Here is an 18,491-nt window from a genome sequence, read left to right as displayed (position 1 = left end):
GACCTCTCAATAAGGACTCTAAAATCCAGAAGGGCCTGGCAGACTCTAAGAGACCACAGATGCCAGCCCAGACTACAATACCAGATAGATGAAGAAAACAAGTTATTCTATAACAAAGTCAAATTTAAGCCAATATCTATCCACAAATCCAGTACTACAAAAGGTAAATTCCACCCCAAAGAGGTTAATTACACCCACGAAAACACAGGCAATAAATAACCTCCCACCAGAAAAACCTAAAGAAGGAAAAAACACACACATACACACTACCACCACCAAAAAACAAAACATCAGGAATTAACTATCATTGCTCACTAATGTCTCTCAACATCAATGAACTAAATTCCCTCCAAAAGATCCCAGCTAAGAGAATGGACACAAAAACATGATCCATCCTTCTCCTACATACAAGAAACACACTTTAACACCAAAGATAAACAATACCTCAGGGTAAAGGGGTGGAAAAAGATTTTTTCCAATTAAATGGACTTTAAAAGCAAGCTGTATAGCTATCTTAATATCTAACAAAATAAACTTCGAACCAAAGTTAATGAAAGGAGATGGTGAAGGACACTTCATTGTCTTCTGTAAAAGTTACACTTAAATCTAAAACACAGTGTTCTGTCTGGTATCAAGAACTTTCAGCTGTTTGAAAGAAGTAAGTTATTCCACAAACATGTAGACATGTATAATATAGTTATCACGTGATATCATACAAACATGTAGACATGTATAATATAGCTATCATTTGATATCACACAAATGTGTAGACAAATATAATATAGCTATCACTTGATATCATACAAACATGTAGACATGTATAATATAGCTATCACTTGATATCATACAAACATGTAGACATGTATAATATAGCTATCATTTGACTGTACTCAGATGTTGTCAAAAATAAATTAATTAGGTAATAGCTAGCCTATAAAATATGGGGAACAGAAAGCTGAATGGTAAGAAAAAGAAAAGCAAAGTTCAGAGCTTTAAGAATATTGCAGTATTTTTTGCAAGTGGAAGCTAAGCTGAATTAATTAGCAGAGAACAATTAATGAGCATAAAAAGTGGTGCTAAAGTATGGAAAGACTTGAATTCTGAAAGTCCTTGCAACATCAGGAATTTAGATATTTTTCTTTTGCTACTTTTATTATGCTATGTGTTTGCTGTAAAAATGATTGAGAAAACATCAACCAAGTACATGTCATGTCATGTTTTTCATATGGCTATATAATATATGCAGTTTTTTCTTACATTTGTTCCTGAACATTTTTCTATGTTACTGAATAATAAATAGAAATGCTTAAAGGCCCTTAAAAGATCAAAAAAGGAAAAGAAAAATGTGGAGCAGAATAATATTGAGGTCTCATAGTAGGTTAGACTGTGCTGGGTCATGTAGACTATGCAGGATTTGAATTATAGGAAAAGACCCTCTCCAGCAAGAACAGCAATGGGGAAAACTTCAGGGATGGAGTAAGGAACACAGTTCATGTGTGGTTCAGTGGGCGAAGGCACTATGATTAGGGAGGACAGTTGAGCTGGCTGTCTTTGGACAAGGTGGGGACCTAGGCAAAGGGAAAGCTTACAGGATCCGTTCTTTACCAACACCGAAGACCAGTAAGGAGAAGTGTATTGGGATAGGGACCCATAGTCAGGAAAGAATGCTGTCCCCCAACCCAAAAGTAGCAGTTAAAAGTAGTACAGGAGTAAAAATGAAATTTCCCATGGGGAGAGCTTCCAAACTGAGAACAGTCTAGGTGAGAGCAAGGGTATTGCTTTCTTTCCCTTAACTGTCCTTGTGGTTGGTACTTAATAACATAGTTGACCCAATGCTTTTAAAACCAGGGTACAATCAGTATATTGTAAAATTTGTTTGGTCACTATGAGCAGATTTAATTCCAGCACTCTGGAGCCAAAGGCAGGCAGATCTAGGTGAATTCAAGGTCAGCCTATTCTATACAGTGAGTTAAAGGACAGCAAAAGGTACATGGTGAGACCCTGTCTCAAAACAAACAAACAAGTTAGAAAATAGGGGAGAGATAGAGTGGCAGAGAGATAAATACAGAAGAAAAAAGCAATATATATATATATATATGTATATATATATATGACCTGCCATAATCATTCTCCATAATTTATTTTAGTAAACCAAGATTTTTAAGTTTGAGTCAATTTCTTTTAAAAGAAATAAAACAAAATCACATTTAATAGTGTACCAGAGACACATTTGGGCTTCTTTTTATGTATTCCAGACTTAAATAAAAATGAGTAGACAATTACCATTATTAGAAGATATTTTTCCTAATCCTTATTTTTTTATTTTTTGGGTTTGTTCCTTTTTATCCTTCTACACTTATAAGACATATTTTACATTACTATGTTTTTACTTGACAATAAGTAATAAAGACAAAGTTTGTTTAATGAAACTTCATGCTGTACTTATGTGAACAAATTATATGGACTGGTTGCAGGATAAAATGTTTTTTCTTCCTGAGAACTTTGTAGGAGAAAAATAAGAAAAATCAATTTATCCAAAGCTTATTTGCATACTTCCTATGTATTTTGGTTAACTTTTAAATCTGTTGGAACTTTTAGTTCTTAAGAAACAGGAAAGCATCTAGTATGCATTCAGACAAAACCCAGAGAGATGACTTCAGAGATATAAAACGCCTTTTACAATTAAAGATTTCTGACTGCAATGGGGCAGAGCTCCACAGAGGGCTTGCACAGCTGAGGGATGTGGAAGTGCTCTACGTCCACTTTCTTCCCCCTCCTCAGAGACCTGATCAGTCTTATTACAGAGGCTGGATTTCTGGCCTCAGTTCCCATAATACAGGCCAGTCTGGCTTCCTGCTGCAGCTCCTGCCACCTGAAGATATTTTTCTTAATCTAGTTGTCACTTCCCATCAGGGAAAGCAACCCTGTTTGGGTGAGTTCAAAGCAAGTCTGTCTTGGTCAAATGAGGGCTCAGGAAGGAAAAGGAAGTTCAAGCATTAACTGTCCACTCTAGAGAGTATCTGAGGGAGATGGAGCAGAAATTCCAAATGATCTAACATAATCTATTGTTTTTTGGATTTGTTTTATATGCACACATTTACAAAATACAAAATACATTTCCCATTAGTATTAAATTGGGTTAAGAAACCAAGATTATTTATATGCCCAAATTGTTTTTGTTTAAAGAGGCACTTTTTCCCTCAATAAAAATAACTATGTATGATTCTTTAAATAGGCAAAAAAGCCTCCTCAGCATGTTGTCGTAATGTGGTATACTGAACCTGACACAGAAAAGACAAGAAGAAAATAAGAGAAAACCCAAGGACTAAGAATTAAAGTCAGTGATAGCACACTTGCCTTGCACATGTAAGGGTATGGCTTAGTCCAGTAACACAAACAAAAATAACTTTAAAACTTTTAAAATAAATAAGACAAAAGTTGTACATGTAATGTGAAGTGATTTGCCAGACGAGTCACGACTACTATAAACACTGGAGAGAAGTGTTATTTGACAGCCATTGAAACACAGCTTCACCCATGATGATCATATTTTCTTGATTAGTCTAACCAGATCTTTTGCAACATTGTGTGGTTTGGGTGTGGTGGTGGAAGTCTGGTGTGAGTCACATTGATGAGTAATAGTGGGAGGTGGCTTTTTTTTTCTTATAATAAAGGAATGTGGCTTGTTCAGCACACCATCTACTCTGAATGCTTTCTGGATATTCTGCAAGCAAGTCTTGTGCTGGCGCATGCTTGTAACTCCAGCATCTGTGAGACTGAGTGGGCTGGAGAGTCTGAGGATAGTCTGGGATGCATGAGGGAAAGGGAAGGGGAAAGGAGAGCAGTGGAGGGGAGGATAAAAAGGGGAGGAGGTCAGGAGGGGAAGGGAGAAGATGTGAAGAAGTCTTGAAAGAGGAAATGAGGGCTGGGTCAGGGATATATATGCCTATTGCCTAGAGAAAATTTTTAGATTAATTTGTTTTATTTTATGTATATGAATGTTTTGTTGTCATCTACATCTGTGCATAAAACACATACCTGGTACCTGAGGAGTCACAAGAAGTCATTAGATGCCTTGAACCTGGAGTCATGAAATGGTTGGGAGCCACCATATGGGTACTGAGAACTGATCTAGGTCCTCTGCAAGGGTACCTTTAACTCCTGAGTCAACTCTCTAGCTCCAACATGACTATTTTGTTTTTAGTAGGAGGTGGTGGACTTGATACAGATATTAGAAAAGATGACACTACTTATTTTGCTTTCTGTCTGTCATAAATGATTTTTATGAGTTGTTGTGGGATAATCTTTTGTATACCGTGTAAATATGCTTTCGCCAGGGCACCTTCTGATTGGTTTAATAAAAAGCTTGGTAGCCAGTAGTTAACCAGGAGAGAATAGGTGGGACTTCCCAGCTGAGAGAGTAACTTAGATGGGGGCAAATTTAGGCACACAGGAGAAGCCACTGAGGAGACACAGAGAGAGTCAGCCATACAGAATGAAAAAGAGGTAAAAAGTCACATGGCAGAATGTAGATTAATAGAAACAGGTTAATTTAAGTTATAAGAGCTAGTTGGGAATGAACCTAAGCCAAAAGCCAAGCTTTCATAATTGATAAGAAGTCTCTATTTTGTGATTTGGGAGCTGGTGGCCCAACAAGAAAGTTCCAACTACAGTGAGTCGATTTCTGTGCATCACTTTCTCCTAGGAAACTCTAGACAAAATCAACAAATTAATGAATTTATCTAATTTTCTTAAGTTTTGGAAGCAAGCTGTTTGCATTGGAGAGGATTGAAATTTTTGTATCAGATATTAACCCAACATAAAGGTTGCTTACAAGAGTGGGAAAAGAACGGAAATGACAGGAGAGTGACCATAGCTGAGAAATCTGAGTCAGTTGTCTCCTCTGCTACCTTTAGGTATGAGGGGCAATAATGAACATCTAACTAGTCTCTAAACAGGAGAATGACAGAGATTCGTGGTGCATATCATCATTACTAAGCACACATCATCCCAGATTCATTTTCTTTGTTACATAACAAATGTGGGAGTGATTTCAGATAATCAGTCATTTTATCCGCACTGACTCACTTCTCAATCAAATTTCTATTTTCTCAGGAAATTAAAACAACATCACTCTTGGGGTGGGCATATTCAATTCTGGCTGTTAATTTGAAGAGTGTGGTCTAGGCCAGAGCTTTCCTATTGCTCAACCTACATGGCTGACCTACATGGTCTGGAGAATGTCTAGAATGTTCACAGAATGGAAATAGGTATAGAGCATTCATTATTGAGCAGGAAGTTGCTTCCGACCTAAAATCCAGTTTAAAAAAAGTCCTTTACCCTGTTTAGAAGACCACCTTCAGTTTTTAGTAATTCAATATATAATAGTAGCACACAATTTAATAGTTGCAGGTATGATGTATTTTGCAATTATACACAGCTCACTCAGGCCTCAGAAAGACCCTAAGACCCTAAGCTCAGTTTTATTACCCAGAGGTAACAGGTGCAGGAACTGAGGAACAAAAAGATCAGGTGACTGTGTTGCTCAATGTGACATGCTGGGATTTAAACACAGCTGTGTGGATTTCCTAGTTCCTTGGCTTCACCTATTATGCCCCATTGCAAAATTATGGCTACCTCCAACAAATGGAAACTAATATTTACCTGGAAATTTTATCAGCTCTCTTCTTTACTGTTTCAAGTGTATATTAATATGTTAATTCATAGTTATTTTTCAAAGGTATTTTTAAAGTAATTATAGAGTTATAGAAAAGTCATAATGATTATGTAAAGGGTTTTTAAATGCTCTATCTGTGGCTTCTCTCACCATTTGGTTTATATTTAGTTTATTTTACTCTGGTTTCATTATAGATCCCAGACTCACCTTTCTGTCAGATCCTCTTGCAACTGGGTTCCAAGGGATGGATCTCAAGCATGCATGACTACATCTGACAGTTCTTCAAATACTATCTCTGATACACTTATCACAATTAATCAACCAACGCTCGCTTTCTACCACTAACTAAACTCTAACTAAATTTATGTTTCGCTTTTCATAATATCCTTTTCTCATTTTAAGATCCCGTCCCAGACACTACTTTACATTTATTTGCCACATCTTAATAGGAACTTATGTTTAAGTTTCTCAGATTTATCTTGGTCTTGATGACCTTAAATGTGTTGAGAAATGAAAATCAGGTACTTTAATTTGGGTTTGTTTAGTACTTGTCTAATCTGTGGATATAGAGTTTTGAGGACTATCGCAGAAGTGAAAGATCTTGTCAAGAACCAAATGGGAGCCATCAGGTATAATGCTACCCTTACTATCTGCAGTGTTTGGCAAGTTGCTCACTGTAAAGTTGCTTTTCTCGTATTCTTTGAGAGTCGACCACTTAACTAGAATGCCAAGCTCACCTCCCTAAGAAAATAGCTATTAAACTAACTGACATTCTGTGTGTGAAACATTTTTCTCTTCTGCATTTATTATTTTATTTAACAATTTATGCATCAATATGGATTAAAGATGTTGCTTTCTATTTCAGCCTGAATTGGGGCATTTATGTTTCTTTAGTAAAACGCTATAAATGCAAAGGTTTATTACTCCACATTTCTATGGGTTAGAGGGTAGAAGATTTAGGTGTCAGCATATTTAGTGTCTGTTGAGAGCCACATCTTTTTATCATAACTCAGGCAGTAAAAAGGTAAGGAGTTTCTCTAGTGTTTCTTTCTTAAGGGCACTAATATCTTTCAGGGGGGCTCTGCTTTTATGATCTCATTATCACTCAATAGCCCACTACCTAATACCTGTCCTTTGAGCATTATAATTTAGGTGTATAGAGCTTGGGGGGGGGGATTAACATCAGAGACAAGGGAATCTACCAGCCTAGTCATGTTGGTTGATATTTTGATGTGTTCTTGGATTTGGTTTGTTAGTATGTTATTGAGTGAGTATCATTGCATCAATGTTCATGAAGGAGATAGGTCTGCAATTCTCTTTCTTTGTTGTGTCTTTGACCATCAAGGTAACTGTCGCCTCATAAAAAGAGTTTGGTGCACAAGATCCGCCAGCTCAGCCTGTTTGGGCACTGGGACGAGGTGCTGAGGGCAAAGGGGCGGGCAGGATTTGCTTTGCTTCAATAGCCTGCCTGCAGCAAGGTAAGCCTTTGGTCAGTGAGGTTCCTGGCCAGCAAGGGAACCTGATCCTGTTCCAGAGGACCCATCAGAGGGGTGAGTGTGTTCTTGACCCGCGGCAGGAGCCCAGAAACTGAGCATGGACATTTCCAGACCCCCTTCACTCCCCGGTCAGGTCATTCAGCAAGGGCTGCTCCCCTCTGCTGGGGCCTCTCTCTCCCTAACCCATCCCAGTTTGTACTCAGGAACCTCCTCCCTTTTTCCTCCCTTCCATGGGCCCACGGGATCTGCCAGCTCAGCCTGTTTGGGCCCTGGGATGGGGTTCTGAGGGCAGCAAGTGGGCAGGAGTTCCTTTGCTTCAATAGCCTGCCTGCAGCAAGGTAAGCCTTTGGTCAGCGGGGTCCCTGGCCAGCAAGGGAACCTGATCCTGTCCCATAAGATCCATTGGATAGCATTTGAAGGAAGAGTTGGGCAGGCGCCAAGGCAAGAATTCCTCCACCAATCTGAAAAACAACATGAAAACACGAGAACCCACTGATCTTACAACAGAATGTCTTGAACACCCTAATCCAGAAGAAGGGGAAAAATTGACATTATGAAAGCGATAGAGTCCCTTAAACAGCATGTAAAAAACACCCTTATAGAAATGGATGAGAAGTATAACAAAAAGTTTGAAGAAATTAATAAATACGTAAGTGATGCCCTGGGAAACCAAGAAAAAAAACAATCAAACAGGTAATGGAAATAGTTCAAGAATTGAAAACTGAAATGGAGGCAAGGAAGAAAACACAAACCGAGGGCCGGCTGGATATGGAAAATCTAGGTCAATGAACAGAGACTACAGAAACAAGCATAACTAATAGAATACAAGAGATAGAAGAAAGAATCTCAGACTCTGAAGACACCATAGACAAAATAAACACACTGATCAAAGAAAAGAGCAAATCCAACAAATTCTCATCACAAAACATTCAGGAAATATATATATATATGGAATGGTATGCTTAGGGTCAAGTTATCTCTCTGGCAGTAGTCTCCTTAGAGGCTACTGTACAGGTAAAGAGATGAAAGTAAAAAGGCAGAGAAATGTTGCAATTATTAAAGAAAAAAATTACAACTCATTTAATGGGCCATTTAGAAAAGAAACCCTAGGAATTTGATGGAACTGATAGGAAATACTGAGATGAAGAGTTGCATAGGCTTCTGGGAAATGCACATTTCTTCAACCTACCCTCATCATCTGGAATGTTTGCTGCAAGAGGTTGGAAGAGTTTACAGTGTACTGAGAGTTGAAGAACTACATTTGAATCAAATGGTCATGAATAAAAGGAAGAAATGTCAGCTTCCTATCAGGCTCTGGTACAAAACATCCTAGGAATTTGAGTGAATCTTCTATTGAAACCCAAAGGCCTTTCCAACAAAAAATAAGAAATGGAATCAAAAGCCTTTCTACAAGGGGAGTAATCAGTTGTGATGCCCGGCCCAGTAAACCATTGCTTGTATACTTTGTATTGCTCATATGAACACCCAAGCAAGGGACTCAAGCCTCCTGCCAAATCATATGTTCTGCCTGTCCTTCCAGTTTGAGAATACAGCTTTTCCTAGCCAGTTCACTCAAGGAAGAAAACTGCATTATTTTTCTAATGACTATTCTAAGGTAATAATGACTTAGGAATGCAGCCATCTCTCCGCAAGGCCCAGTTATACTTTCTCTGGAAAAATGAACTCAGCATAAAAGGCCAAACTTTGAATCTTTGAACTTTCTTGATTGACAGATTTACATAGATTTCTCATGTCATCATATTTCACTTAAGTAGTTAAATTTATTTATTTTCTGGTAAGACCATTATTTTGTTAATGCAATTGCTAGTCTAGCAAACTATCTTTACCCCAACTCTTAGAGGTTAAAAATATGAAAATACTATAATTTCTAAAGGTTAATTGAGCTGTTTATCTGTTCATGTTATTTTAGAGATCTAAAATTCCTTTGATTGCTGTCCCTACAATAGATCACAGGGGAAATATTTACAAAATATGTTCTAAGAAACTGAATTCATTTACCAATAGAAATAATTTTCAAAGGAAACCTGGGAGGCTGGCAGGCCATACCAAATAAAATTGTGAGCATTGGAGAAAGTCTTTGTTGGATATGGAAAATATTTACATGTACATAGATTTTTTTACCCTAAAATTAACCTTATTTATTGTCTAATATATGTGAGAGCAGCTGGGGTTTGGGGAATGCATCATCAACTGCTGCTGTGTGAGGCAGGCCCAGTGATATACACTGTGAAACAAGAAACCTTCTAAGAAAAGAAATCATGTCCAACACTTTTCCTCTGATTCCTCCAAACATCTGAGTGCCATAAAGAATGCAAATATTCATTTGTTTTTAATCACAGATAGTTTCATGAATGTATTTCAGTCTTGAGGTTTCAATGGGTTTCTTAAAATCTAAGTGCAGAAAATTATAGTTACATAGAACATATTTTTAATAGGTGGCTCTAAATATAAACTGTTTTTGGGTGCTTCAGATCTCACCTCAGAGGGTGTCCTACATGAGACATTGTGTTGGTGGGAATTGGGTCTTTCAATTGTCATCTGGAGGATGCGAAGAGCAAGATGAGTTTTACATTTTAAGAGAGCCATTACAATTTTTATAGTATCAATAAAAATTAATACTAGGAAAAAAAACCTTAACAAATTACTGCAAAGCATACACACTGAAAACTTAAAGAAAATCATTGAAAGAAAATTTAAAAACCTAAACAAACAGAAAGACAGTCTATTCTATATTCATGGAGTCAAAGTTTTAATATTATTGATCTCACAATGCTACCCAAATTTTGGCTTATATCCAAAGAAAGTTCTAGCTTTCAGCTATAGTGGGTACCAAATAGCAAACATTGAGAAAGAAAAGTAAAGTTGGAGGAGTCTACTTCCAATTTAAATCTTTCTATGAAGATGATACAGTACTGACATACACGAAATACAGACAGAAATAGAAAATAATTGTCAAAAGAGAAATAGGCAGTTTATTTATAGTGAAATTGTTTGACTAGAGTGCCAGGAAAACCCAGTGAAAGGGAGGAGATCATTCGACAGCCATTATGCACCTACTAAGATAATAATTGAAAATGCAGGAGCAGCGGCTGCTGAGGGGGTACAGAAGCTAGAAGACACATACATTGCTGGTTGGAAAGTAAAATGGTTAAAGCAAAATAGTGATTATGAAATAAAAACAGTTAAACCTGGTATTATTACAAAATGGGGCCATTCTCTTTTAAATACATATTTGAGAAAATTGAAAATAAGTATTCACTGAAAAAAGTGTACACAGATGTTCATAATAGCATTACTCACAAGAGCTGGAAAGAGAAGCAGTTTCTATCAAAAGATGAACACATAAAGATGAATCTACCTACACATGAATGAATTTAGCCATCAAAATAAATAAGTGCTAATGCTTGTTATAACACAAATGAACCCTGAATAAGTTTTCAAAAAGTCTGTGTATAGAAAATGTGATTGATTGTTTGATTCAATGATTTATCCCCAGTGCCTAGCACAGGGTGGGAAGCTATGAGAATGCAAATCAAGCCTTATCCCTTAATGGTCTAGAGGCATCCAGAAGTTGAATTTCTCTATAATCCTGCTAAGCCTGGTCGATAATATTCTAGTCCCAGGGCAGAAGCCGTGGGAACACCTGACGGTGGAGGCGGCCGGAGTACGCCCTCCAAAGCCTGCGGGAACCGACTGGGACCAGCTGGTAGCAGAGGACACAGGCCGCAGGCAGCGGGAACCGTTGTGGCAGCAGAAGCAGGCTGCAGGGACTGCGCACACTGAGAGCAGATCGCCCAACTACAATTAAATCAAAGAGGTAGGCCTTCGGCTGGGGAGGTCCCTGGCAAAGGAGGAGCCGGGTCCTATTCCTGAAGATCCTTCTGAAGGGTGAGAGGGATCTTGGCCCCCGGCAGGAACCAGGAAACAGAGCAAGGGCATTTGGTAAGAGGAGCCCCTGGCCAGCAGAGAAACCAGAACCAGTTTTAACAGACCCCTTAGATAGCATCGATAAGAGGAGATGGGCAGGCGCCAAGGCAAGAATTCACCCAATAATCTGAAAAACAGCATGAAAACACCAGAACCCAATGATCTTACAACAGAAGGTCTTCAACACCCTAACACAGAAGAAGTGGAAAAAAAGACTTTATGAAAGCAATAGAGTCCCTTAAACAACATGTGAAAAATGCCCTTATAGAAATGGATGAGAAGTATAACCAAAAATTTGAAGAAATGAGTAAATACGTACATAATACCCTGGGAAACCAAGAAAGAACGATCAAACAGGTAATGGAAACAGTTCAAGAATTGAAAACTGAAATGGAAGCAAGGAAGAAAACACAAACTGAGGACCAGCTGGATATGGAAAATCTAGGTCAAAGAGCAGAGCCTACAGAAACAAGCATAATCAATAGAATACAAGAAATAGAAGAAAGAATCTCAGATTCTGAGGACACCATAGACAAAATAAATGCTCTGATCAAAGAAAACTGCAAAGCCAACAAATTCTCATCATAAAACCTTCAGGAATTATGGGACACAATAAAAAGACCAAACCTAAGAATAATAGGAATAGAAGAAGGAGAAGAGTCACAGCTCAAAGGCCCAGAAAATATTTTGAACAAAATTATGGAAGAAAACGTTCCCAACATAAAGAAAGATATTCCTGTGAATATTCAAGAAGCATACAGAACACCAAACAGACTGGATCAAAGAAAAACATCCCCTCGCCATATAATAATCAAAACACAAAATATACACGTTAAAGAAAGAATACTAAGAGCTGCAAAGGAAAAAGGCCAAGTAACTTATAAAGGTAAACCGATCAGACTTACACCTGATTTCTCTATGGAAACAATGAAAGCCAGAAGGTCCTGGACAGAAGTACTGCAGAAGCTAAGAGACCATGGATGCAAGCCCAGACTACTATACCCAGCCAAGCTTTCGTTCACTATAAATGGAGAAAACAAGACATTCCAGGATAAGAACAAATTTAAACAATACGTAGCCACGAATCCAGCCCTACAGAAAATAATAGAAGGAAAATCGCAACCCAAGGAATCCAACATTGCCAACACTGCCTACAATAACTGAGGCATCTAGCAACCCATCACTAGCATAACTCAAAGAAGGGAGACACACAAATTGTACTTCCCAAAACAATAAGAATATCCGGCGTAAAGAACCACTGGTCATTAATATCACTTAATATTAATGGTCGCAATTCACCTATAAAAAGGCACAGGCTTAGAGATTGGATATGAAAACAGGATCCAACATTCTGCTGTTTGCAAGAAACACATCTCAACCACAAAGACAGGCATCTACTCAGAATAAAGGGTTGGGAAAAGGTCTTTCAAGCAAATGGTCCTAAGAAAAAAGCAGGTGTGGCCACATTAATTTCTAACAAAACTGACTTCAAACTAAAATCAATCAGAAGAGATCAAGATGGACACTTTATACTCATAACAGGAACAATTCATCAGGATGACATCTCAATCCTGAATATTTACGCCCCTAATATAAAAGCACCCACTTATGTAAAAGAAATATTACTAAAACTCAAGGCAGACATCAACACACACACACTAGTAGTAGGAGACTTCATTACACCTCTCTCAGCAATGGACAGGTTAATCAGACAGAAACCTAATAGAGAAGTAAGAGAACTACTGGAGGTAATGAAGCAAATGGACTTAACAGACATCTATAGAACATTCCACCCAAATAGGAAAGAATATACCTTCTTCTCTGAAGCTCATGGAACCTTCTCGAAAATTGACCACATACTCAGAAACAACGGAAACCTCCACAAATACAAAAAATATCAGTGTCCACCTGTGTCTTATCAGATCACCATGGATAAAAGTTAGAATTCAACAACAATGCTACCCCCAGAAAGCTGACAAACTCATGGAAACTGAACAGTCAACTACTGAACCACACCTGGGTCAAGGAAGAAATTAAGAAAGAAATTAAAGTCTTCCTTGAATTTAATAAAAATAAAGGGACAACATACTCTAACCTATGGGACACTATGAAAGCAGTGCTGAGAGGAAAGTTCATAACACTAAGTGACCACTTAAAGAAAATGAAGAAAGCATACATCGGAGACTTAACAGCACACCTGAAAGCTTTAGAAAAAAAGAAGCAGATGCGCCCAGAAGGAGTAGAAGACTGGAAATAATCAAACTGAGGGCTGAAATAAACAAAATAGAAACACAGAAAACAGTCCAAAGAATCAATGAAACAAAAAGTTGGTTCTTGGAGAAAATCAACAAGATCGACAAACCCCTATCCAAACTAATTAAACGACAGAGAGAGAACACGCAAATAAATAAGATCAGAAATGAAAAAGGGGGCATAACCACAGACACAGAGGAAATTCAGAGACTCATTAGACCTTACTACAAAAAGACTGTATGCCACAAAACTAGAAAATGCAAAAGAAATGGACATTTTTTTTAGATAAGTACCACATACCAAAGCTAAACCAAGACCAGGTGAACGATCTAAATAGACCTGTTATTCGCGAAGAATTAGAAACGGTTATCAAAAATCTCCCTTCCAAAAAAAGCCCAGGACCAGATGGTTTCAATGCAGAATTTTACCAGAACTTCCAAGAAGAGCTAATACCTATACTCCTTAATGTATTTCACAATATAGAAACAGAAGAGGCATTGCCAAATTCCTTTTATGAAGCTACAGTTACCCTGATACCAAAATCACACAAAGACCCAACCGAGAAAGAGAATTACAGGCCTATCTCACTCATGAATTTCGACGCAAAAATTCTCAATAAAATACTGGCAAACCGAATCCAAGAACACATTAGAAACATTATCCATCATGATCAAGTAGGCTTCATCCCAGAGATGCAGGGCTGGTTCAATATACGAAAATCTATCAATGTAATCCACCATATAAATAAACTGAAAGAAAAAAACCATATGATCATTTCATTAGATGCTGAAAAAGCATTTGACAAAATTCAACACCCCTTTATGATAAAAGTCTTGGACAGATTAGGGATACAAGGGTCATACCTAAATATAATAAAAGCTATTTACAGCAAGCCGACAGCTAACATTAAATTAAATGGAGAAAAACTCAAAGCCACCCCACTAAAATCAGGAACACGACAAGGCTGTCCACTCTCTCCATACCTCTTCAATATAGTGCTTGAAGTTCTAGCAATAGCAATAAGACAACATAGGGGATCAAGGGGATTCTTATCGGAAAAGAAGAAGTTAAGCTCTCGTTATTTTCAGATGATATGATAGTATACATAAGCAACCCCAAAAACTCTACCAAAGAACTCCTACAGCTGATAAACACCTTTAGTAATGTGGAAGGATACAAGATCAACTCCAAAAAAATCAGTGGCCTTCCTATACACTAAGGATAAGGAAACAGAGAGGGAAATTAGAGAAGCATCCCTTTTCACGATAGCCACAAATAGCATAAAATATCTTGGGGTAACTCTGACCAAGGAAGTAAAAGATCTATTTGACAAGAACTTTAAGTCTTTGAAGAAAGAAATTGAAGAGGACACCAGAAAATGGAAGGATCTCCCTTGCTCCTGGATTGGGAGGATCAACATAGTAAAAATGGCAATTCTACCAAAAGCAATCTATAGATTCAATGCAATCCCCATCAAAATTCCATCAAAATTCTTCACAGACCTTGAGAGGACAATAATCAACTTTATATGGAAAAACAAAAAACCCAGGATAGCCAAAACAATCTTATACAACAAAGGATCGTCTGGAGGCGTTACCATCCCTGACTTCAAACTCTACTACAGAGCTACAGTATTGAAAACAGCTTGGTATTGGCATAAAAACAGAGAAGTCGACCAATGGAATCGAATAGAAGACCCTGACTTTAACCCACAAACCTATGAACACCTGATTTTCGATAAAGGAGCTAAAAGTATACAATGGAAAAAAGAGAGCATCTTCAACAAATTGTGCTGGCAAAACTGGATGTCAACCTGTAGAAGAACGAAAATAGATCCATATCTATCACCATGCACAAAACTCAAGTCCAAATGGATTAAAGACCTCAATATCAGTCCAAACACACTGAACCTGATAGAAGAGAAAGTGGGAAGTACTCTACAACACATGGGCACAGGAGACCACTTCCTATGTATAACCCCAGCAGCACAGACATTAAGGACCTCATTGAATAAATGGGACCTCCTGAGACTGAGAAGCTTCTGTAAAGCAAAGGACACTGTCGCTAAAACACAAAGGCAACCCACTGACTGGGAGAAGATCTTCACCAACCCCACAACTGACAAAGGTCTGATCTCCAAAATATATAAAGAGCTCAAGAAACTAGACCGTAAAATGCTAATCAACCCAATTATAAAATGGGGCATTGAGCTGAACAGAGAATTCTCAACAGAAGACCTTCAAATGGCCAAAAGACACTTAAGGTCATGCTCAACTTAGCGATCAGGGAAATGCAAATCAAGACAACTTTAAGATACCATCTTACACCTGTCAGAATGGCTAAAATAAAAAACACCAATGATAGTCTTTGCTGGAGAGGTTGTGGAGAAAGGGGTACACTCATCCATTGCTGGTGGGAATGCAAACTTGTGCAACCACTTTGGAAAGCAGTGTGGTGGTTTCTCAAGAAATTCGGGATCAACTTACCCCTGGACCCAGCAATACCACTCTTGGGAATATACCCAAGAGAGGCCTTATCATACAACAAAAGTATATGCTCTATGATGTTCATAGCAGCATTGTTTGTGATAGCCAGAACCTGGAAACAACCTAGATGCCCTTCAATGGAAGAATGGATGAAGAAAGTATGGAATATATACATATTAGAGTACTACTCAGAAGTGCAAAACAAGGGCTTCTTGAATTTTGCATGCAAATGGATGGAAATAGAAAACACTATCCTGAGTGAGGTAAGCCAGACCCAAAAAGAGGAACATGGGATGTACTCACTCAAATTTGTTTTCTAGCCATAAACCAAGGACATTGAGCCTATAATAAGTGATCCTTGAGAAGCTAAATAAGGAGAACCCAAAGAAAAACATATAGGCATCCTCCTGAATATTAACCTTCAGCAGGCGATGATAGGAGACAGAGACAGAGTCCCACATTGGAGCACCGAACATAAATCTCAAGGTCCAAATCAGGAGCAGAAGGAGAGAGAGCACGAGCAAGGAACTCAGGACCTGGAGGGGTGCATCCACACACTGAGACAATGGGGATGTTCTACTGGGAACTCACCAAGGCCAGCTGGCCTGGGTCTGGAAAAACTTGGGATAAAACCGGACTCTCTGAACATAGTGGACAATGAGGACTACTGAGAACTCAAGAACAATGGCAATGGGTTTCTGATCCTACTGCACGTACTGGCTTTGTGGGAGCCTAGGCAGTTTGGATGCTCAACTTACTAGACCTGGATGGAGGTGGGGGTTCCTTGGACTTCCCACAGGACAGGGAACCCTGATTGCTTTTCGGGCTGAGGGGGGGGACTTAATTGGAGGAGGGGGAGGGAATTGGGAGGCGGTGGCGGGGAAGAGAAAGAAATCTTTAATAATCTCTTTAATAATCTTTAATAATAAATAAATAAATTAAAAAAAATAAAATAAAAATTCTAGTCCCAGTGTGTCTATGGCTTAGCTGTTGTTTAAATTTGTATTCATAATATTCATAATATTTGTGGTAAATGAAATTCATTTCTGCAACATCATCAGTCAAGAAGTGCTTGGACTCATTGTCCAGCTTCTTCAAGACTGAGCAGAGAGCAATGCCGAGGGACAACATGGCTCCACGCAGCAGAGCAGTGGGCTGCAAAGATGGGAAGTAAATACATGAATGCAGTATGGTTGATTGAAAGGTTTGTGGGTGGAATGTTGGAGGATGAGAGGACAGGTGAGGATGTGTTAGAATTTGAGGTCACGTTAGCTAGCCTAGAAGAACTCTCTTGTTCAGCACTGTGTTAACTTCCTGATAATCTTCCAAGTCCACTCCAGATATCCTGACAAATAGCTATTGATTTCTAGGACCTCAAAGAAGCCTTGACTAGCTATACCTGAACGATTCTCACTGAGCCATAAAAACCTTTTGCTTTTAACAATGGCCTAAGGACCTTACAAAGACTGTACTGTGGCTGCTGAAGACTGTTGTGTGTTATCTAAGTAGGGCCCTTAAAAGTAAATATTCTTATCCTTATCTTACAGAGGCAGCCAATCAGAGACTATGATACCACCACCACCCAGGTACAGAAGGAGAATCGGAATAGGGTCTTTGTACTCTTGTCTTGCTCATTCTAAAATACTGGTCCCTGAAATTCAACTTCAATAGTTTCTTGTTTCTGCCTTTGGCATATAGGTGTTTTTACATAATTTTGTTTTGATTGAGGCCTAATAATATGGTCTATATAGCCTTAGAATATGGTCTACATATTAATTTATATTCCATCAAATAAAGTACTTAAGGTGAAAATACTTAAAGGTTTTTATTACTGTAAAGAGACATCATGACCATTGAACTCTTGTAAAGAAAACATTTTATTGGGGTGGCTCACTTACAGTTCAGAGATTCCATCTATTATAATCATGATGGGGAGCATGGTAGCATTTAGGCAGATATGGTGTTGGAGTAGTAGCTAAGAGTCTTATATCTTGCAGGCAACTGCAAGTTGACTGAGATACAGGGAAGAATTCTGAGCATAGGAAACCTCAAAGCCTACCACCCCTACAGTGACACACTTCCTCCAACAAGGCCAAACCCACTCCAACAAACCCACACCTTGTAATAGTGCCACTTCCTATGAGACTATGGAGGTCAATTACATTCAAACTATCACAGTACTAAAAAGCATCATAGAATTTACCTGAAGTTGTGGAACTGGAATAAAGATCATACCCAAGGTTAAACTTCATTTAATGAGTATCAATTAATTTAACGAACTGCTGGTGTGGTTCCTGCTATAGACAAATATCATAGTGAGTACAGGGGCAGAGCCACAAGACTTCTTTCTGGTAACAAACAGCTTGGATTTGTTTCAGCTTTAGTGAGAGATGGCAATAATATAGCCAGTATTGGAGGGACTTGTCAAGAAAGTTGAACGAGAATCTAGAGGAAGGGTAGGATGCAGGACTTTGGAAGAAGTCTGTGAGCCCTTCTCTGAGGCAGTAATGTTAGATCTGAGCTCTGACACTGAATAAGCAGCTTGATTGGGGGAGGCTTGGCTTGCTTATAAGAAAGAGAGCATAAAAGGTCTATCAGGAGAGAGCTCTCCAATGCTATTGAGAAAGGCAA

Source organism: Microtus pennsylvanicus, chromosome 6, assembly GCF_037038515.1.
Source record: "Microtus pennsylvanicus isolate mMicPen1 chromosome 6, mMicPen1.hap1, whole genome shotgun sequence".
NCBI lineage: Eukaryota > Metazoa > Chordata > Mammalia > Rodentia > Cricetidae > Microtus > Microtus pennsylvanicus.
This window is presented reverse-complemented; position numbering follows the sequence as displayed.